The following is a 23,024-nucleotide window of genomic DNA, read 5'->3' on the forward strand; positions in this document are numbered from 1 at the left end:
CAAAGACCTGTGAAATTTCATCGTCTTACCGCAAATTTGCGAGGCAAGTTCCCTACACTACATTAGACTACCTACACAGCCATATTCAAGCAATGCTGCATAACACATTTGTTTTTATAACACATTAATACTGTCTTTAAAATGTTTAGGTATGCATATGTAAAGATTTATATAAAAAAAATGTTGAGTCTTGTGTTTGAGTTTTGCTTCTGTATATGACTGTCATGTTTTTAGCAGAACGTGAAAGGGATTGAGCTTTCTCACATTCTTAAGAGAACTGTTTCCGAGTAGTTCAGTTCCTTGGAATTGTTGGCCTGCCTGCTAATTCCACTTATGGTTCCGCTTGCACTTGCGCTCCAATCAGCTGCTTTCAGTTTGTTTCTTCTGTCCTCTGAGTTTGATATGTAGCCCACTGAATTGTGTTACATAAATTAATTTTGGGGAAATAAAGATATATCTCATGCATGCAACATGAAAAATGTCTGAACCTTTTTGTGTTGACTGTAAAGTCTATTTTATTTATAGGCTGTATAACATTTGGTGTAGGTTAGTGGTTCTCAACTTTTTACAATGTGTACCACCTCATAAAATATATGGCTCTTGAAGTACCACCCTTATGACCAACGTTAAAGTACAGTAGTATAGGCCTATTTAACAAAACAGACAGTTTACATGAGACAATTTTGTTTCGTATATGAATGTTATTTATTTTAACTGTCATAAACAGTATGTGGCAAGTTTCAATAATAACAACTGGACTGCATTAAAACATCCACAGCAGTTGGGATATCCAATCTTTAAGTGATGACGTATGAACCCTGCTTCCAGGTCCAAACTACTCTGCGTTTATTAAGGCTGTTGTGGTTTTAACATGTTTAATGATTTGTATTTTGTTCTATTTAATCTGAAAAAGCCCCCCAAAAAAGTCAGTGATCACTGTCGACTTCTCTCGGTTTTTATCAGCAGTTTTCATTTTAAAGCTCAGTTTTTAAAACCTTACAATGTACTTACGGCCCAGCCCATGCAGCAGTATATTAATGACTAACCTTGTATTGCAGTTGTTCTCCTGACTGAAGTTTGGTCCGTTTACAGCATCCTGCCATGCAATTACATTTGTCCCTAATCATCGGGAACTCTCAGGTTAACTATTATTGAGTGGAAAAATGCTAGCGTTCATCCTCAAGCTTCACTGTGTTTATGTTGTGCTAACCATAGCTGTGTAGCTAGCCACCACCAGCACATCATTATATACCAGCTAGCCCAACTTCAGTTTTCTGTCTTCATTTATGTCGAAAGTGATTACAGAGCTGTACGTTTTAATTTTTGCTGTGGCAGTTAAGCTGCTGGATTTTTGGCTTCATGACCCTCCTTTGTGGTCCGCGCACATTGAAGCTCAGTTTGCTCCCCGTGGCGTTTCAGCTGACGACATGAAATACCAACACGTGGAGGCCTTGCTGGATCCGCTGTCCAACCGTCCTGTGATAACCGTTTTCCGGCATTCCCCCACCCAAGGGAAATACATCGCTCTTAAGGTGCTGCTGCTGCAGCGCTACTCCCTCTCCGATGCAGAGTGGGCCGAGAAACTCCTCTCTCTCTTTACCACTCTCGAGCTCACCGAGAGCATGCTGTCCTTCCTAGGACGACAGCGAATTCCTCTTCAGTCACGTCTTCTTCCTGCAGATGCCGGTGCGAGCTGGCCTCACCAACTCCCCGCTGCTGGCTGCGAAGGATTTCTGCTCATGCGCAGAAGAACAGTCGACTGTTGTTGTGATTTGGCGCCAAATAAATAAAATTGAGTCTTTGCAAGCATCTGCACAGCATGCTAATGCTAAGCTAGCCAAAAACCCAGAGTGAAGTTAGCTGAGTGAAAGCTGACCCCTGCCCAGTAGCCAGACCCTGAACTTTAACAGGTAACAAAACCAGTTTTTCCTTTGAGTAATTAAGTAAATTACTGAATTACTCACTATTACTGTTCTGTGTTTAAATAATGTTTTGAGCAACAACCCCAAAGCTGATCAGAATAAAGAGGGTAAGTACCTCCAACATGTGCAAACATTTGGCCCACATTGTGCAATTCATTTGCACAAATGTGTTTGATCTGCTGCTTAGAGTTGATGGTCACTCTCAAAAGGAGAGAACTCATTGAGAATCTATAAGAAAATCAATAAGTAATCAAATTGATAACTGATATCAATAATACAATTGGGATTGCTTAATTCTTTCATTTCCCTTCCTTAGACACAACTGTGACAAAAATGTTGATCTGATCTGCGGTTGATTTAGCAGGGTCTGAGTATAAATTCATTGTTTCATGTAACTTATGTGTGGTTATTTATAGATATTCGTGTAATTTTCATGCAAATTAGGTCTACCCAACAAGTGGACCATAAATTCACCCTGTGGCAAGACTTCAAAAGTAGCCCAGTTCTGTGGGAAATTATGGACTTGGCAACACTGCCACTAACTGTCTTTGCTTAGTCACTTCAAAAGAGTATAAAGTGATGAATTCTTTCAGCTCTGTTTCTCTTCTTCTATTCCAGGGACATATTTGCTGCCCCATGTGAATGATACGTGAGAATTTCACACTTTTCTGGAATCTATAAAACATGAATAGGCAAATCAACCACATATATAGACAAACATATCAAGAGCTATTTACAGTCACTAATGATGAAATACTTACTTGAAAGAGTTGTGGGAAAAACTTAAACTGATAACGTTAGGTGGGAAGAACTATTCTTGAAGGTTACCTAACTTTCTCTGATAGACAGTCATGGCCTTGGACAGCATAATTAAAGCCAACGTAGGTTTAATTTACTCGGTGGGTTCAATAATTATTAACTTAGAGAAAGCTCGGCTAAGAGGTGGGAGAGCACTAGGAACTGAGTGCACAGAAAGAACGCAGACTTTGGAGGAGAGGGCTAAGTGGCGATGCAAAGAGAAAAAGAAAGAAAGAAGAGGACGTGAAAAGAGAGTTGTCCTGGAGGCAGAGCTAGTAAATGAGTCATTGAAGTGAATCTGCTATCAGGTCTATTCTAACAGTGCTACAAGTGAATGGATGCCTTAAAGGTTAGGCATAAAATGATTTCTCATTTTGCTGCGATATACCCCCTGGTAGACATTAACGCTTTGGTTATGGACTTGAGTGTAAAAGCTCCTGAGGTAACATGCTGCTTGTCTGCCATAAATATTTCTGGCTATATGTATGTATATTATTATTTGAATGAGGCTGCTTTTATGGAGACGAATATATTTTTGTGCAAATAGTTAAAGTTGATGTGATGCTGTGTGTCATTTCTATAGCCAGGTAGTCATTCTGTCTACACAAAGCCAACTCCCCTGGTACCTCACATCACAGCTGGGACTCTGTTCAGCTCCGATCCTCCTGACCCATTTCAGTGCACAGATACACACACACACACATGCTCGACCACACACACATATATTCACCAACTGACAGTTGCGAACAGACCCATGCATTCATACAAAGCAAAGCAGCCACACGCAAAACACTTACATATGTGCCAAGCTTCATTTCTGCTCTACTGAGTCTGTTCGTGTCACAACTTTGCAGATGTTTAAGCCATGGGGACATGAACACTAAATTTGCAGAAATTCTCTTCCCGGTTGTTTGGTTGGAACAGCGGGTTTTGAAATGATAATGAATCTGTGGGCCAGGATTTCCCACGTGGCATCATGTCTAGAGTGGAAACAGAAGAAATAGAATAAGGCAGCACTGGAAAGCAGCAGCAAAAGATTTTTTTTATTATTACCAAATGTAAAAGTCAAATTCTGGCTGAACTAGGTAGATAAAGCAGTCTGTGTTTCTAAGAATAATAAAATGTTAAAAAAGTGCAAATCTGAGGTTAATATTACTGCTGCAGAGTGCAGATGGCTCCCCATACAGTTAATTTAGAGTTCAAAGTCTTGCTCTATCAGTCAATAGTTGGTGAGCACAAGCAAGATAAAAACAAACTAAATATACATCCAAAATAAATCATGGATAAAATGCTGACTCACATTGCGAAAAAAACAAAACACAGATATGAGTTGTATTGCATTCCAACACATGCGATTTCAGATGATGATAATAACTTCATTACACACACTTATGTCACACAGAGGTTAAAGAGGTTAAAAGAAGAATCATGGACAAAGTGGGAGAGGCAGTGTATAGGTCAGATTCCAAAACATTATAAATACACAGCTAAAAGTGACCATCCAATCTCAGTGTGTGATCATAAGTGTGGAAAAAGAAATATCAGAGAACATGAAGACAGAAGGTGCGATGCTGCATCCGCTGGCATCGGGAGATGGCCCTGAGCCTGAGCTGATGTGTATCTTTGGGACTGGGGACGCTCTCTGGGCCTGCGTCTGCTCCAGTCCGGCTACAGGGTGGTGTATGGCAGCCGCAGACCTCACAGCTGTGGCCCCTTGCCTGAGGGAGCTCAGGTATGACTTATGGCATTATATTGAACTGAATAGAGTTTTTAAATGTAGAAACATTACTGTACATATCTCAAACATGTTCTGTCCTGTGTTTTGTGCAGGTGATGACCCATGAAGAATCAGCCCGGTCTGCCAAGATGATCTTTGTTTGTGTTCACAGAGAACACTATGAATTTCTGGAGAAGATGGCACCTCAACTTGAAAGAAAGGTTAGTTGAGTCCAAAGTTAAAATTGGAATCAAAAAGATACACCTTTAAATCTTTAAACACCTTTAAACTCTTTCTTTTTTTTCTCTTTCTTTCTGTGAATCCACATTTCTACATTTTTATTTGCCAGCTGACCTGGAAACAACATTTAACATATTGTGTACACATAGGTTATTACATTTGTTCCCACATGGGAAACATGATAGCAAGAGTTTAAAAATGACATTTTCATGGAATTATCATGGTGATTTGTCAGCACTAATTCATGTTATTTGAGAAAACAAATAAATATTAACTGCTGTGTCATTCATATATCGAGGAAATAATTTTTAGACACATGATATCTAAATCATGGGTCTGACAATCAATGACTGATTAATTGTAACGCATTTTGATAACAGCATTACCTAATGCAAGTTCATTATGTTAAAAGTCTAACTGGTGTTAGCACAGCTGATTAAAGAAGCAATACATTGGTCAATCTGAGCCTGTGTAGCTTCAATTACAGTCTCAAAATATCTTAAACACATTCGCACTGGATAAAGCAAAGTGCCGTCGTAAGACAGGAGTGAGGACGTCTGAAAATGGGCTTTTGTACGCGTTTGTAGGTAATCCCTGACAGTGATTTGTGAAAAAACAATTCTATTAATCATGAGCAGTTTAATAATAAAACAAGGACATTACAAAGTGTATTAGTGTGGGATAGTGGGAGTGGATGTCTTTTTAAAATAATCTCAATCTCTGAAGTTTATTACTTCGCTTGAACATGTTCTGACACGTCTGCGCTCAGTTGGATTGTGGAACAGTTTGTCCTCAAGACATTAACCACAAAGTTTTCCTCAGTAAATGTTCTGAATTGTTAAGAAAACATTAAATATTAGCATTACTTTAGTTCTTTTACAGATCAAAAGACATGAATAAACAATTACTTTTAAGTTTGCATTGTTTTATCAATTAAATGCTGCTAAGATGATTATGCTACTTTGTAACTTTTATTTGCAGCATGAATTAAGGATTAAATCTTAAAAACAACTAATGCCATGCAACAGCACAGTATACTACTACTACTACTACTAATAATAATAACTATTTTCATTTTAAAAGAATGGCCAAGTTACATGTGGGAATATTGCATTTTAGCCCATGATAAACAAAAATAACTCAGGAAATTAAAAACACAAGCAGACCAAAATGGCCCATTATTAAGAAATATTTGAAGTGGAAACAAAAAAATTTCAAGGAAAGCAAATCAGAGACAAAATTATTAGTAATTTTTTTGTGTGTTGTTGTGATGTTATCTCAGGGCAGTTTAGTTGGCTCTAGACCTTACAGTATTACAGAAAGACACTGAACAAATCCCTCTTGAGGAAGAACCTCTGACTGAACCAAATTCAGGCTGAGGGGCTGTCTGTCTGAAACGGTCGGGGGTGACAGGAGAGTGGAGAGAGAAAAAAAACGAGCACTTGAAAAATAACAAACAGTGAGCAGGTTTGCAGGGACAGTAACCACAGGTCAACCAAGCAGCTATGGATTGAGACACATCTCCAGAAAGGTATGGAGAGTGGAGAAAGCATAAAATACAGGAGAAAGAACCAGAGGCTACGGACATGTAATCATGGCAAATTAATACACAGAGTGAGGAGGGTGGACAAGAGGTGCTACACAAAAACACAACATTATCCAGTCACACCTTATGTGTGTGTAATGTCAGTGTTTTCTGCTGTTCACATCTTAACGGAATCATTCACGTGATTTTTGTAAAAGGATGTGCATGAAATAAATGACAAATATTATTAATATATTAATATAACTACTTTATTTTTTTTCTCTACCTAATCAATGCTGATGGATTTATTTTAAGGTGCTGGTGGACCTCAGTAACAACTTGAAGAAAGGCATGTACATGGAAGCAAATGCCGTCTACTTGCAGAGGTAACATACGCCCTCAAAAGTATGGAAAAGAAAAAGAGTCTCCCATTCATGAATACACTGTGCATGCAAGTCATTCCTTCTGTTCACCAAGGGAGCCTAACCTTTTTTGTTCAATCTTTATTTGTTGTCAAAGATATCTTTTTCTTTCATTGCAACTGTGCTTATTACAAATCTATGTGAGAATGACATTGTTGTGGAAAAATGCTCCTAAAGACCTCTTGGAAAATGAGAGATCAAAACTCTCCACTGAATCCTAAAGAAGTGAAACAAATCAAGTGGTTGCAGCTCCCTTGACAGGTGAGCCCTCTGTGTATCCATTCGGTTGAAGTGGAAACATTGATTCTCATCGTTTTGAGACTTTTTCTTTCCCCTGGGCGTCTTTGTAAAGGAAACAATAGCAACTAAAGTCCTTCCTGTGTGTTCTCTAGGCTGGTCCCTAAAGCAGCCGTTGTTAAAGGCCTTAACACCCTGTCCACCTGGGCCCTGCAGAATGGACTTCTAGCAGGAAGACAGGTAAGACAAGAGTAGAAGTAAGGGATCTGTTAAAAAGATGTCAGCTGGCTTAAGACAAAACAAAGTCAGGAAGCTTCCGAGCCTTAAGGAAGACTATGGCTGACAAGAATAAAGATACAAACAAAGCAGTAACAGAAAGAGGAGATTACTAAATTGATCTGATCACCATGAGAAATGTTTGACTTCAAACTACAAAATAACATCTGCTTTCAGCATTTTCTGTAATGCGATGGGAAAAAATGTCTCTTGAACTGCTTAATAACAGGAGATTGCGTCAACATACACCGTGCAAAATTCAGGGAAGCAATTGATTTCAGTTTTGTTGCTGCTGATTATTGATTTTGCTGTCTTACCATAACAATGCGAGAGAAAATGAGGGCAGCGCTTGTAAAAATACACAAACAAGCACACTTCATGATCTTACAAAGTTGAAAGACCAGTGTTTATTGCAGCTTCCGTTTCACGGCTACAAAGAGAAACACAAACATGCTCGAACCTCTGGAGACCAAACCTGAATCTGCCTCAAATCCTCTTCAACACAAACAAGCCCCCATACATGTGCACGCTCACACGTACACACACACACACACACACACACACACACACACACACACACACGCACACACACAAACCACTGCAGTGTTCTATTTCTTTGAAAACAGGTAGCTGTGAGAGAAAAGAGGGTGTGTGTGTTTGAATGTGTGTTTCTTTATCAGCGCATATGTAGTTACAGTATATATCCACACACACCCATGCTTTTAAGTGTGTGCTATTCCCCAGCCAGCAATTTGATTAGATCCACAGCGGGGCTGTGGCTCTGTCACATTTACATTCAGATGGAGATTTAGTCTGTCGGCTGTCCCCTGCTGTTACTGGTGCAGTAATGTAGGGAGACATGGCTGGCTGCCCGGTCCACTTACACACACACACCTGGGGAAAACTGCTCAACCCCACTGACTCTCCTATATGCCTGTCAAACTGCTCTCTCTCTGTCACACACTCTCTAGCTCTCGTTAGTTCTCGCCTTTTACAAACAAGTTAATCGTCTTATCACAGAGCTGTGAGTGCAGTAATAAGCTTCAGCATGCTGTGATCTAGAATGGGATTACATATTGAGCAGCATATGTATATAAAGTAGGCACGTGTGCTTACCTAGTAATACATTTTCAGGGGCTTCTTCCCAAAATACTGAAGGAGCGGCGGGTGACAGATAAAACAGGGGTAATTCTGTGGACACACACTGTAGGTGTAGCTGTGCAGCCATTCACTAGATATTTGAATCAGGTGAGTCATCTATTAGTAATAGAAACACAGATCATAAGAAATGTGTTGAGAGAAAAAAATTAATAAATGTTAATATATATATTATTATTTTAGGACTTAAAAAAAGAATCTGCTTTCATCAATTTACCAACTAATACAGTTTGTAACTGCAAAGAAAAGCTAATATTAGTGACACGATGAAACTTCACAGACAGCTAAAACGGCATCATCTTCCATTTTGGTCAAAAACGACTAAGAACAGATTAATGGTCCGTGCTGTTGCACTGGTAAAAATTCTCCTGCCTGCAGACATGAATGCAGAAGGTGTAGGTTTTTGAATCAGTTGCACATATGCTGTCCTGCTGCCTTAATACTCATTAGAGAACCAAACTGCCGGCTGAAAAGCCCCCAACAAAAGCATCATTTATTCCTGTTTCAGGAGTCTTTGATAAAACCTGCAGTGCAAAGCTTAGTGAGAATTTTTCAAACCTTTAAAAAATTTTAATTTTATATTTGTGACAAGCTCTATGCCTTTGGAGAAATACACATTTATAGACTATTTCTATTTATGCCCTAGGTGTACCTGTGTGGGAACAATGAAGCAAAACGGGATGTGGCAGAGATGGCCACCAAACTAGGCCTCACTGTTGTGGACAAAGGGTCCCTGTCAGCTGCTAAAGAGGTGGAGGACTTTCCTCTGGAGCTGTTCCCAGAGTGGAGGATGCCTTTGTACGTGGCTTTCGGCCTCTCTGCCTTCTTTTTCTTGTATCTGGTGATTAGAGATGTCATCTATGCATATGTGGAAAATGATGAAGATATCTCCTACCGCATAATGATATCCCTGGCCAACAAGGTAAAGATATGCCCCTCTTTGTTTAGTTGCTTGTAAAACGGTATTTTACATTTCTCATTGTGTTTTTATTTTCCATGTGTCAGATCACTCCAGTCGTGTCCCTCATTATGCTGTCGCTCTGCTACCTCCCTGGAGCTATAGCTGGGTTCCTTCAGCTCTACAGAGGGACCAAGTACAGGTCAGGCATCAAACATAAACATTTTCATTCCTGGTACAATGTAAAAAAAAAAAAAAGGGCATGATTTTTGCAGCGTAAAGTGCCTAACTCGTTTTCTTATGTTCCAGGCGTTTCCCCAATTGGCTAGATCGCTGGATGCTGTGCAGGAAACAGTTGGGTCTTCTTGCACTAGGCTTTGCATTGCTCCATGCTATCTACACATTAATCCTTCCTGCCCGCTACTCTGACAGATAAAAAGTCATCTCCAGTGTGTTGAATGAGGTAAAGGGCAGCAGGCTGGTGCAAACTGATTGGAGTGTTTCTGCAATCCTGCACAAAGAGAAATATTAAATAAAGCTTATATGTACATGTAGAACATTCACTGCAATAACAGTCCCTCCACTTTTCTCTCTTCCTTGTAGGCGAAGAAAAATACTACCACTCCACTTTACTTTGACAATACCAGCGCATGGCGCACTGACTCATTATATGCACTGGAAATTCTGGGCTTCTTTCTTTTTGTCCTGCTGGGGCTAACATCCTTGCCCTCTGTTGGAGGCACTCTCAGCTGGAGAGAGTTCAGCTTTGTTCAGGTCAGTGCAGATAAAAATGCACAGTCCTTCATATGTATGTGCTGTGTGTGAACGTGCATTTTCTCATGCACACCTTTAAATTCTCACGCTTTATCAGTCATGTGTTTCATATCAGTAAAGGCATATTTTAGAGCCTTCTAGATAATCTACATTTAGAACTTCTTAGATTTTTATCAGTTATTAAAGTGTTGTAAAAGCAATATAGCAATATGTCACTGGCACTCGTCTCCCCAGAGCCTAGTTAACTAGCCGCCTAACACAGGCACACAGAGAGACTTTAGCCAAGGATTTTAAATGTTAAGTTATTCATTAAATAGAATTATGATACCTGGTATAATCCTCCAGTGAGAAGATTTTTAATACAGGTCACAGGCCCATTTGTGTAAAGGTCAGGTCCATAGATAGACCTCAGACAGTGAATGGTACTCAGAGATGGAGGTGAAAGTCAAACTAATTCTTATGATCTAGTGAGGAGAGTTATGAAATAAGACATGAAATAACAATAATATGCTTACATAAGCTTACTTTTTGCTTCTAGTTGTGATCACTGTTGTCAACATGGGAATATAAAGCCCTGAATACAAGCAAATATCCAAAAATGCTAGGACACTGTGTAATATGATATTTGCTCTCCACTGGTTTAATAAGGTGCAAGTAGGTGCAAGATCCCTTATTGTCATCACACAGGGGCACAGTTTATTACTGCGCCATAGCAATAGCACTGTTTGCTTTCTCTGCTGTTTGCCCTTATTGCAAATGCTAAAAAATGGAAATGGAGGCACATTATGCACTAGGTTGTTTGTTATTATGTCTGTGTCTGTGCATGTCAGTCTTAAATTCAGCATAAAGCATTTCCAAGGATAGTTTGGTAATTTGGGAGATAGCTCATTCTCATTCTCTTTCTTCCACAGAGTTAGATGAGACAATTGATACCATTAGTTTGTCTGTGTGGTAAATTTGCCAGTACCAGCCTAGAGTTCACTTATCCTAGCATGAGAAAAGGAGAAAGCAAATACTGTCACAACAAAACTGAGCGCCTCTAAACCTCACCAGTTAATTTGCTTTTTTTTTAAAAAAACCTTCTACCTTTGGACAAAGGTTCCACACATTTCCAGTATTTTTGCTAAGCTAAGCTAAACCCATATTTTTTTTACTTGTGTTTGATTAACTTTTGCTTTTATGTTCTGTAATTTTTTTGTAAAGCACTTTGTGATGTTGATCACAAAGTGCTTGGAATAAAATTTTTATTACCTACTTACTAAACTCAACACTAGCTTCATGTTTACTTAACAGATAACAGAAAGCTTATCGTCTTCTTGTCTAAATCTTTTGTATTTAATCTTTCATTTTTACCATTTTGTGTGTGTGTGTTTCTTTTTCCCCACAGTCGACGCTGGGCTACCTGACTCTTTTTCTCCACAGCACATTGCTACATTTATGCCTGGGATAGATTCCTTCGCAAATTTACGTATAAATGGTACACTCCTCCGGACTCCATGCTCTGTCTAATTGTTCCTTCGGTGACACTGGTGCTCAAGCTGATCCTCGTCCTCCCCTGTGTGAACCGTCCGCTCATGCGCATTCGCCAAGGCTGGGAATGCAACCGGCCACAGGATGAGATGGGTAAACTCAAAGCCACTAACATGTGATCCAGGGTTGCTGAATGTTTCAATGACATGTTATATTATTTTTCATTTGTAGACAATCATAAAGTAGGGAAAATGAAATAGCATAACAATCGTTTCGATTTTGCACAAGGAAGAGAAAAAGAAAGACCAGTGGTTCCAGTGCTGAGTTACTGTCTGATCCTGCCTGTTCCTGACTTTGCAATACTCAGAGAAAAGTTAGGTTTATGCTAGCCAAATTGACATGCTTCTGTTGATATAAATATTTTTAATGTGTATTTTCTTTTTGAGTGAAACCCCCCCAACACATTTCAGATGTTTGTGTTGTATCTTTTTCACCAAATGTGCTGAAAAATAGATTGCTATCCCCTGTTGAAATCCACTGTTTTGATAAACATAGGCAACAGTTTCTGTATTCCACTCTCCTTTCCCTTCAAGTGGAGCAATTGTATCCCTGAGGTTGCTCTCTTTTCAGGATGTTATTGATCTCCCTGCTTTTTGACACAAATATCTCACTACCCGTACCTGCCTCCGTCTCAAGAGCACACCAGAGTGCACACTAAGACACACATGATGCACATACACGGCATGGAGGTGAGTAAGTTAATTGGATTTCTGCATGCAGATTATATGAAAAAACAAAACATAAACACGAAGCACTTAAACACAGATTTTGTAGTCAAAAGCAGATTCACAAACACCTTTACTACCATAGGTCTAGTGCAGTGTTATAGTCACCAGCAAATTTACCAGGCTGAAGCAGGTAGGTAGTAATAAAACATGCAGGCTGCCCTCAAAATACCCACTACTACCGAGGAATTGCTGAGAAGGCAGATCCAGTTAGATTTGAACAGATGATGAGCAGAAATGGGAAACTCAATAGTGATGGCTGGTGAACAGGTGCAGGATGGTTAGAAGAGGTAGTTATGCACATCCCTAATGATACAGAGACAGAAAAAGGAAAGAAGAAGATGGAGTAGCAGTCGCCATGACAGATTCTGGTGCTATATAAAGAAAACGCAGTGCCACTCGCCTAAAGCAGAACATTTAGGCAGAGACATCCTGTTATCTAGCATCTAACAGCATTATCTGCATACACAATCTGTAATCCCTTACATCCTCTCCTATTGTATTAGCCTCCTGTTACCAGTGAACCGATTTTACCAAACTGCCTGCTGTTCGTGTGCATTGGTGTGTGCGTGTGTTGGTGTGTGAGTTATTCCATTATTCCAGTATTGCCTCTGGAAAGAATTAAGATGTAGCAACATGCAGAGCAGAATAGCTGTGAAACAAGCTAACTTACATAATTCATTTCCTCTCATCTTTAATTTTACACACCTAGACAACCCTGAAACCTATAATAACTTTATTTGTGTCTAGCCTTGAAGGCTTAAACCTGTGTGAGTGTAAATAAGCTGCAGAAATTGTGGGTTAATATAGAGATCACTGGCATTCAAGCTCCACCTGTGAAATGTACAACTAGATATTAAATGAAAGGTGTATAACAAAATAGCATGGGAACTTCAGAAATGTAAATTATGTATCCCAGAATTGTGACAGAGAATAAAATGCATTTAATTAAGAAATTATGGTTTATTTATGAGAGCTTTTCTGCAAAGGATTTTGTTTTTATTATTCATTAGGTCCTTTTTTCTTCATTAAAACCACTTCGGAAAATCGGACATCCACAGACATTCAGCCGTCATTATATTTTAGTTACTATTCACATACAGAAATTAGATATTTGAAATTGTGCGCACAGGAGTGTGCAATACCAACACTTTTAACTTTAACTCACAGAAGACGATAATTTGACTGATCCGATACTAACAGATAAATTATGAGGTTTGCCTTTGAATTGTACAACCACAGTTCCAAAAACGTTGGGACTGTAAAATGAGATCAAACAACGTAATGATCTCATTGACCCATATTTTATTCACAATGGAACAACAGGTCAGTAAATTAAAAAAGCATCTTAGAGAGGCAGAGTTAGTAAAGTAACATTTATTTATATAGCGCTTTTTGAAACAGGAAGTTTTTTCAAAGTGCTTCACATGGGAATAAAAGCATATCAAACGAAACAATAAAAATGGTATAAAACAGGTATAAAAGCATATCAATCGATGCAATAAAACACTATAAATAGGGTATAGTAGCACATCCAATAAAACAGCTTGCTACACATGAATATTACCTAAATGCCTGTCTAAACTGATGTGTTTTGAGCTGTTTTTTAAAAGTAGCTACAGAGTTGATGGTGCGTAGCGAGCGAGGTAAACTGTTCCATAATATTGGAGTCAAGGCTTGAAAAGCGCAATCCCCCTTCGTTTTCAAACGGGTCCGTGGAATGGTTAGAAGACCACTAACAGTTCATCTAAGGATCCGGTTTGGAGACTAGGGTTGGAGAAGCTCTGATATAATTGGGGGCCTCACCTTGTAGGGACATGAATGTAGAAGTGAGGATTTTAAACTGATATCTATACTCAACCGGAAGCGAGTGCAAGTATTTTAACACAGGGGTGATATGGGAGAATTTATGACTGTGGGATAAAAGCCTTGCTGTGGCATTTTGGACCACTTGGAGGCGATTGAGGGAAGCCTTAGACAGACAAGAAAAGAGTGTGTTACAGTAATCTAAATGAGAGGAGATGAAAGCATGGGCAAGCATCTCCTATTTGCCTTTGGATACAATAGTCTTGAGTTTGGCAATGTTTCTTAGATAAAAAAACAAGAGCGTGTCACAGACTTGATATGAGCGTCAAAAGACAGTGATTGATCAAAAATGATCCCAAGATTCCGAGTGGTAGCTTTTATAGAGGATGAGAAAGGACCCATACATTGACTAATTTGGGACTTGATGTTCTCTGGGGCAAAAATCAAACACTCAGTCTTGTCTGCATTCATCTGCAAGAAATTGTTTGTCATCCAACCATTACTCTCTTTAAGACAGTCCATTAGAGTGGATAATTTGTCGAATTCCCAGGGTTTAAATGAGATGTATAATTGGATATCATCTGCATACAGATGGTAGGAAATAATTTTGAAGCTGCTAATATAGGATATAGGATATGACCTAAAGGAAGGATATATAATGACAACAATAGGGGGCTTACAACCGAACCTTGCGGGACTCCCCATGACAATTTAGCAACAGCTGAGCGAAAGTTTCCCACCGAAACTGAGATTGTTCTTTCTGTCAGAAATGAGGTGAGATATTCCTACCATGTGATTTAAGCGGTGGATTAAGATCTGATGATCAACGGTATCGAAGGCCGAGCTAAGGTCCAATAGGACAAGGACTGAGCAATCACCTCTGTCCGCGGCCATCAAAAGGTCATTTGTGACTTTGAGGAGAGCAGTTTCTGTGGAGTGTGATTTTCTAAATCCTGACTGAAGGTTATCAAGAATATTATGTTTCTCCAGTGTCTTTTTTACTTGGGACCAAACGACTTTTTTCTAATATTCTAGAAATGAAAGGAAGTTTTGAGATGGGTCTGTAGCTTGACTGAAGAGTCGAATCCAGGTTAGGCTTTTTCAGCAGAGGTTGAATAACACCCTGTTTAAAGCACCTGGGGACAGAGCCAGACAGCAGGAAACAGTTTATCAGTGTAACCACAGTGGGCTCAATGGTGTCAAAAACTTTGCAAAATAACAAAGTAGGTAGGAAATCAACTGGACTCATTGATGGTTTTATTTGGGTCACTATTTCCGATAGGTCTTCTACAGAAACTGGGTGAAAGGATTCCATAATTACAGGGTGTTGAAGATCATGGTTGAAGGGACTATCTGAGGGAGCTATGTTTCCTCTTAGGTTACTGATTTTACCTTGGAAAAATCTTAGAAAGTCATTGCAGCCCTTAACTGAAAAGGCAGGTATACACGGAGTTGGGGGGGACACTATGTTATTTACTATGTCGTTTCTTTTTCCTACTGCGAGTAGTTTAGAAAAATAAGTGGCTCTCGCATCTTTCACCATGTTGTTGAAGGTAGATAATACTTCTTTTAAGTGGAGCTTATGAACATCAAGTTTTGTGGCTTTCCACGGGCATTCAGTTTTACGGCAAATTTGCTAAAAGCTGTGAATAGGTTCTGTGAATAGGTTCTGTGAATAGCTTCAGAGGTTCACCTGTCTACAAAAAAACTGCATCTACAAATTTTGGAACATTTTCAGAATGTTCCTATCATTATAAGATTCAGGGAATCTGGGGAAATCTGTCGGAGCAAGAGATAAGCCTGAAATTCATCAGCCAGCACTGCATTAAAAACAGCTATGATTCTGTCATGGAAATAACTGCACGGGCTCAGGAACATTTCCAGAAATCATTTACTGCGAACACAGTTCACTGTGCCATCCACAAACGCAGGTCAAAGATCTGTCATCCGAAGAAGAAGCCATATGCGAACATGATCAAGAAATGCCATTGTCTTCACTAAGTTAAAGCTAATTTAAAATGGACTCAAGCAAAGCGGAAAAGTGTTCTGTGGTCAGATGGCTCTGATGGTTTGAGGGTGCATTAGTGCCTGTGGAACTGGCAGCTTGCACATCTGGAAAGGTCTCATCAGTGTTAAAAAGTATATAGAGGTTTGAGAGAAACATCTGCTCTTATCCACATTATGTCTTTTTCAGGCAAGCGCTTGCATATTTTAGCAAGACAATGATAAATCGCGTTCTGCTACTATTATAACAGCATGGCTTTGTAGTAAAAGAATCTGATGCTGAATCTGCCTGCAAAATACACCAAAAAAGAACTGCTGAACAGCTAGAATCATATACCAGTTGCTGAACTTTCTCCCAAAAGTTCAGCAACTGGTCTCCTCAGCCCTCAGATGTTTACGGCCTGCCGTTAAAAGAGGAGAGGATGCCAAATCATGGTATAGAGAAGCCTCTGGGCCCTGTCCCAAATCTTTTGAAATGCACTGCTGCCATCAAATTCAAAATGAGCAAATATGCTTTTCTTAAAATTGTACATTTTCACAGTTGAAAGATTTGATGTTTTCTGTGTTTGCTTGTGAATAAAATATGGGCTTATGACATTTCCCAATCACTGCATTCTGTTTTTATTTACATTTTACACAGTGTCCCATTTTTTTATTCTTTATTTTTGGGAATTGGATTTGTAAGATTTCAAACCTTTTTTGAGATTGTACCGTACTAATGTCCCTCTAATGCTAAAATATTTTGCAAAAGAAAAAAAATATTTTGGTAAAGGTTTGGTAAGGTTCAGTTATATCTGCACGCTGGGCAAAACTTTTTTGTTTTGCTGTTTTTCCTGTGGGTTTGTGCTGCAATCTGCTGATTTCAGTTAAAATATAGACATGACTTTTATTTTTATTGCACAAAAGGACAAGAGCACAATGGTAAAATACAAACTGTGTCGAGGACAGAAACAACTGCATTAAGCTGCTAACAGAACGTTGGATCTTTGGATGTCTTTGCATAGACAGCATGCTAACATAAAGCTATCCATGAACCCAGAGTGATGTTAAAGCGTATGTTGACTTCAGCCCAGCAGTCAGAGCCTGAACTTCAACGGGTAATAAACGCAGTGATGAGCACTCAGGCTTGTGTGTTTTTGCATTTCAAGCTGCACTTTGAAGACTCTTGGGGTTGCTCAGCTTTCATAAAAAACTAAAAGAAAGACCTTATCCTCAGGGATTTGTGTCACTGTGGAATAGTAGCCTAAGGTTTATGTTGGTAACAGGAAATAATGAGACAATGTGTTTCAGGTAATTTATGGAGTAAAGCAACATGTACTGTAACTAATGACTTTCACTGGCAAGTAAGTGAACTACTGCAATACTTTTATGATGAGTACTGTGTGATATATTACTTTTTTTGAGTAACATTCCCAACACTGGGTAAGGCCTCATAGTATCACATCTGTTGCGTAAAAGTGCTTTTGAAATCACAGACTACACAGACAAATGTCTTTATTTTTGTAAAGTTAAAAATATTCTAAACTAAGATTCATGTGAAATATGCCTCTGCATACTTAGCCCGATTATTAATTCATATTTAATTTAGATTTGAGTGTTGAGCCTTGAATGCTTTTCTGCATTTTTATGAAGAATAGATGGTAAAAACTGTGTTGTTCTTTCTTTGTTTTGTCGTGTCTCACATGGTTTATCTCAGAGAAATCCAAGGCTTTGCAGACATTCAACATTCAGAAAAGGGTCTTAAGAAGTATTCACTGAACTTTTATTAAAACCCAAATAAACACAGTGCTCAAAGAAGGATCTATTGAAGGTTTTTTTCCCCACTTCACAGTTTCAATATTTCTGCTTTCCCTGAACTATTAAATTGTAAATCTTCAGGTTCAATAAAAAGAAAAAGGATTAAAAAAAAAAAGCAGTGTTGTTTAAAATAAATTTTGCCATATGCTATCTTCACATTTATTTATTTTTCATGCAAGCAAACTGTGTAAGCTTCAGGATTGCATTAAAGACTTACATTTTCAGCGCAGCATGAGGTGCACTCACTGTGGCCGAGCACATCAGTGGAGCAAATGGTACCTCAAGCAAAAAGTGTTTCCCATTGTCTGGAGGATTGGACCTTTAGAAATTCTCATCTCCCTCACTCTGTTGAGGTAAAAGTTGCCCTCCATTACATCAGGAAGCAGCTAGCCTATCACAAGGGGCTTTTTCTGAGTTTTCACACAGCACATATGCTTAATTGATTCAGCACAAATGTCAAAAGTGAAGTGTTTAAAGTGAGCAGTGTTACTGCTGCAGCTCCGGTCTTGCAGCCTAATTTATTGTGGAAGCCCCTGGAGGTTTGCAAGTAGGCTACAGCATCACCAGTGCCATGGTTTGAAGAAATGTTGCAATTCCTTCAGAAAACGAGCTCAACCTGGGCAAAACAATGTGATGATGAATAACTCGATGTTTTGGTTAATTCCAAGCGCATGTTGAAGGTGGTACAAACCTGCAAGCTTCTGTGTCTGTAACTAGGTGAATCCTCTTTAAAAATATTACAAGAATGTGTTTTGCAACAATAACCACTCTAGGAGATTTATTATTTCCACTTTACCTGCTATCTTTTCTTGGTAAGCTCTGCCAAGTAGTTACTCAAAGACAGAAATCACTAAAGTTTTTGGTCCTCTATATTCATATCTAAAAAAAAAGGCTTAAAAATACGGTCATTAAAGTTGAATTAAGAAGCCATAAAAAGAGGAGAAATATAGAATAATTACAAGCTGCTCAGTTTAATATCCAGGCATTGAACTAAGTAACACTAGTTCTGATATGAACCATTAAATCATAGAGCATTAGATGGATTAATGGCTGTAAAAATGTAGGTGGAAAATTGAATGTAGTTTTGTGACTGTCTGTGTGACATATAGGAAATTCTTTTAAAGCACTGATATTCTGCCTTTCCTCGGGTTTTGTCCTAATTTGATCCTAATGTGAGCTGTGCAGTTTTACAGTGAATAAATCATCATGACTTCATGGGCACACTCATGTAGGAGCCCAAGTATTCCTCCTATCCTGCCTTCAAGGGCTACAATCATAAAGATAATATAAAGCAGAATTTACTCACATTTAGATGAATGTGTAGAGATGAGCTCCACAAGGAGAGCCAAGAGCTGAGTCAGTCTTCATAAACATGGATGATAACACATAAAGGGGAACTGAATTATGTTCAGAGGTCAAAAAGTCCAGGGAACCCTTGCTTTATACTACAGTGTTATAAATGGTTTGTCAGTATAGTCATAAAGGACACTGGACACAAGACTGCAGTTCAAAATGATTGTTTTTAATGAACTATGAAGAAGAACGTTAGAGAAATAAAATGACACATGATCACACATCGTAATGCTTCGCTGCACCAAGACGATCTGGCAGAAAACACAGGGAAGAGTATTTATACTGAGGAAACTATTTAGATTATTGATGACAGGAGCTGGTGGAAAAGAGAAACCCCAAACTATTATACACATACAAAGCAATTAATTAACATGTTTTTCTTTAAATTGATTATTCTGATTAAGCATGAGATTGTTTTTTTCATAGAAATGAAACTGATTAATTACATTACCCTACCCAAAGACCAGCTGCAGATGTTTTCAAGCTTCTTCTGAATGACTTGATTTATTTATAGTGTAACTTTATTCACAAGTCAGCTTATTTTCTACTAGCACTCTGCCTGTGGCCTCGAACTCTAGTGCCCTCCAGTTTATCACATTCCCGGGAGTGAAGTTCAGATCTTCTACGAAACGCTGGATCTCACAAGGGGAAAGGACATAGTTCCACATGCGGACATCAGACATCATCCCAACAAAAGACTGATTGATGTCAAATCCCCTGCCATGGGAATCCTGCTCCTGTATAAATTGCAGAGAGTTAGGATGAGTACTCACAGAAATATATTCATACAATAAATGAATTCTCCAGAATACCCAGAAAGTATGAATTTACCTATCCTATGATAACACTTGGATCAGTGATGACCAATCCCCCAATGAATTTCTTTATTGAGGGCTTTCCGTTAAGCCACAGCTGCACCAGTTCAGATTCGGAATCCCAAGTGGTGCAAATAGACTGCCACAATTCAGCTTGTAATCCTGGCCTGTAAATGTTACTCTGTTGTTTCTGAGATAGATGTCAATCACATTACTTCCTGCTTCCTTGAATACCAGGAAGCCATTGTTGAAAGAAAGCCTGTATATAGAGAGAAAAGGTTGTGGTTCCTGCTGAGGTCTGTAATGCACCTGCAGGAATAATGGTAATGATAAAATGATCATACAGGACATGTTGCTTTTGTAATCATATCAATCGTTGGTTCCATTTAGCAGTTATCGTTGTTTCAAAACTACCTGAAACAGGCCGTCTGTCACGATCAACGTTTTGGTTTTAGTTTGTTATGTTTAAGTCCTTTAGGTTTTCTAAGTTCATTCTGTCATGCCTAGGTTGTCATTATAGTTCTTTGTTTGTTAGTTTCCCTTTGTGTTTTCTACCCCTGTATTAAGTCTCCCCTGTCCTGTGTTTCATGTCTGCATGTCATTTGTTGTCAAGTTCATGTTGTCATGTCTGTCTCATTGTGTTTCCTATTTTATTTTGAAGAGGTCATGTGTTCCTGTGTTCATTGTGTTTAGTTTTACTCTTCTACTGTGATGTCATTATGTTCATTTGTGTCAGCTGTTTTTCCCCATGTGTTTCCATTTCCCCTGATCACCTCCTGTGTGCTTTTAGTCTGTGTGTGTTCATTCATGCCTTGTCCGAGCGTCTGCTACCCTACCTTGTCTCCATGTCCATGTTCCAGGGTTTTGTTATGTTTAGCTCACCCAGTTTAGGTTATGATTTAGTTTTGTCTTTGCTTTAGTTTTTCTTTGCTAAAATCAGCCTTCAATAAACGGCTCGTTTTCAGTTAATATTAAGTCTTGTTATTTTGCGTGTACGCACTTGGGTCCAACCTCTCCACTCTCTATAGTCTGCCTCTGCCAGACTGTGACACCGTCACAGCTGTGAGGTTCTGCATGGATGTATTCTGTCTCACATTAGCTTTGTTAGTTTGTTGTGGAAAGATGAACATTTTGCCAGAGAGATCTACAAAAAAGGGGTGTTGGACAGATCAAGTTATGACTGGAAAAAATCCAAATCTAATGCCATATTGTACATCTCAATACTGTGCACAGTTTAGCCATTACATAACTGATGACAGAGAAACAAAAAGTTGGATGAACCTGACCGAAGATGGTTAATAACATTTTAAATGTTCTATTCACCTTTTTTATACATGAAGGTATAAGACATCCGTGATAAAAGTGTTTTAAGACTGTTTTTTAAGATATAACATCAACGTAAAAATGCCCTTTTGATTTTCTCTTAGAAATAAGAATACATATGTATTATCTTGAGGCACTGCAGCACATGCTGTCAGCATTACCAGGAGAATCAGAAGTGCCATCTGATAAAAAGTCAAATAAACCAGACAATTCAGTTCAATAAATTCAGTGCTGCCGCACAGCTTTTCCTGACCTCATACAATAGGCAGTGGAAAATAGAAGGGAAGGTGCTGCCACCTTAATCCTTATTCATGTCGTAGTCTTACCTTTAAGTCTGTGTCAAGACGATGTGATGAGAACAAACTGGAATTGTGTGTTTCATACCTGCTTCCTCATTCTTGTTACTGTGCGCTTCAACACTGGGAATCTACTGGGGTTTTTTTTTAATATCCATTTAATAATAACAAATATGAAAGGTTAGTGCCATATTTGTGTTAAAATGTTGTTTTTTTAGTCTTTCAATCGAGGCTCAAGAGTTGGCAGTTCGTCTTGATATCGGAAGGTTGCCGGTTCGTGCCCTGACTCGGACAGTCTTGGTTGTTGTGTCCTTGGGCAAGACACTTCACCTACTGCCTACTGGTGTTGGCTAGAGGGGCTGATGGTGCGATATGGCAGCCTTGCTTCTGTCAGTCTGCCCCAGGGCAGCTGTGGCTACAACTGTAGCTGCCTCCACCAGTGTGTGAATGCGAGAGTGAATGAATAGTGGAATTGTAAAGTGCTTTGAGGGTCCCGAAAAGCTCTATATAAATGCAATCCATTATTATTATTATTATTATTTTCATGGCCCCATTAGTAGCCATTCAGTATATAAATATAAATTGAAGTATTATTTAATACAAGATTTAATAATGTACAGCATGTGCAAAACTCTTGATCCACCCTTTTATTTTCTGATAGGAAAACATGTCCAACAATTTGCTGAAGCATGCAAGGGCAAAAACATAGTATATATATATATATATATATATATATATATATATATATATATATATATATATATATATATATATATGTGTGTGCAGTAGCGGTTTTAGATACGGGCAACACGGGCGGTTGCCCGGGGCGGCATCGTGGTGGGGGGCGGCATCACCGGCATCGGCAAAAAAAAAAAAATGCTCGTACTCATGCTGCCCCGACGTCAGCCAGCGCATATTGGGAATATCGGTCTTCTATCGCCCATTTGCTGGGAGTAAGGGCGCCCTTCATTTGCTAGGTGCGCCTGCAGCACAGGGAGGAGAGGGCGGGGCGGCGGGGGATTTTCTGACCGGCTGGAGCAGCGTCTAATAACCAACTCGCAAAGTAAAACAAAATAAAAACAAACCAACAAACACGAAAACACCAGACATTATAATAAAGACGTATAATTTGCACCGATGTTTTTTTCGAAATTCTGTACACGAAAAGTGAGCGCGAGAGCCCTCGGTGCGCCTGCTCGCTGCTGAAGTCAAAGTAAACTTTATTGTCATCTCCGCTACATACAGTCCAGTATATATAGAGACGAGACAACGAGGCTCCAGTTACAGCAGTGCAAGTAAACAAACAATAAATATAAGAAGAGTAAGAAAATAAATATACACTTTAGGACTCGGGGTAAAGGGAACAATAACAATTTAAAATTTACAGTTTGATGATTTAAAGTTTCAC

General features: G+C 38.9%; 2 pseudogenes; one reads left to right on the forward strand and one right to left on the reverse strand.

Moving 5' to 3' along the window:
- Positions 1 to 1,427: 1,427 nt before the first annotated feature.
- Positions 1,428 to 11,805, forward strand: LOC102778165 (metalloreductase STEAP4-like; annotated as a pseudogene).
- A 7,898-nt stretch (positions 11,806 to 19,703) lies between these two features.
- On the reverse strand, positions 19,704 to 21,502 carry LOC102791163 (serum amyloid P-component-like; annotated as a pseudogene).
- Between the last annotated feature and the right edge of the window lie 1,522 nt (positions 21,503 to 23,024).

This window comes from Neolamprologus brichardi, chromosome 11 (assembly GCF_056152115.1).
Source record: "Neolamprologus brichardi isolate AB-2024 chromosome 11, ASM5615211v1, whole genome shotgun sequence".
Taxonomy (NCBI): Eukaryota; Metazoa; Chordata; class Actinopteri; order Cichliformes; family Cichlidae; genus Neolamprologus; species Neolamprologus brichardi.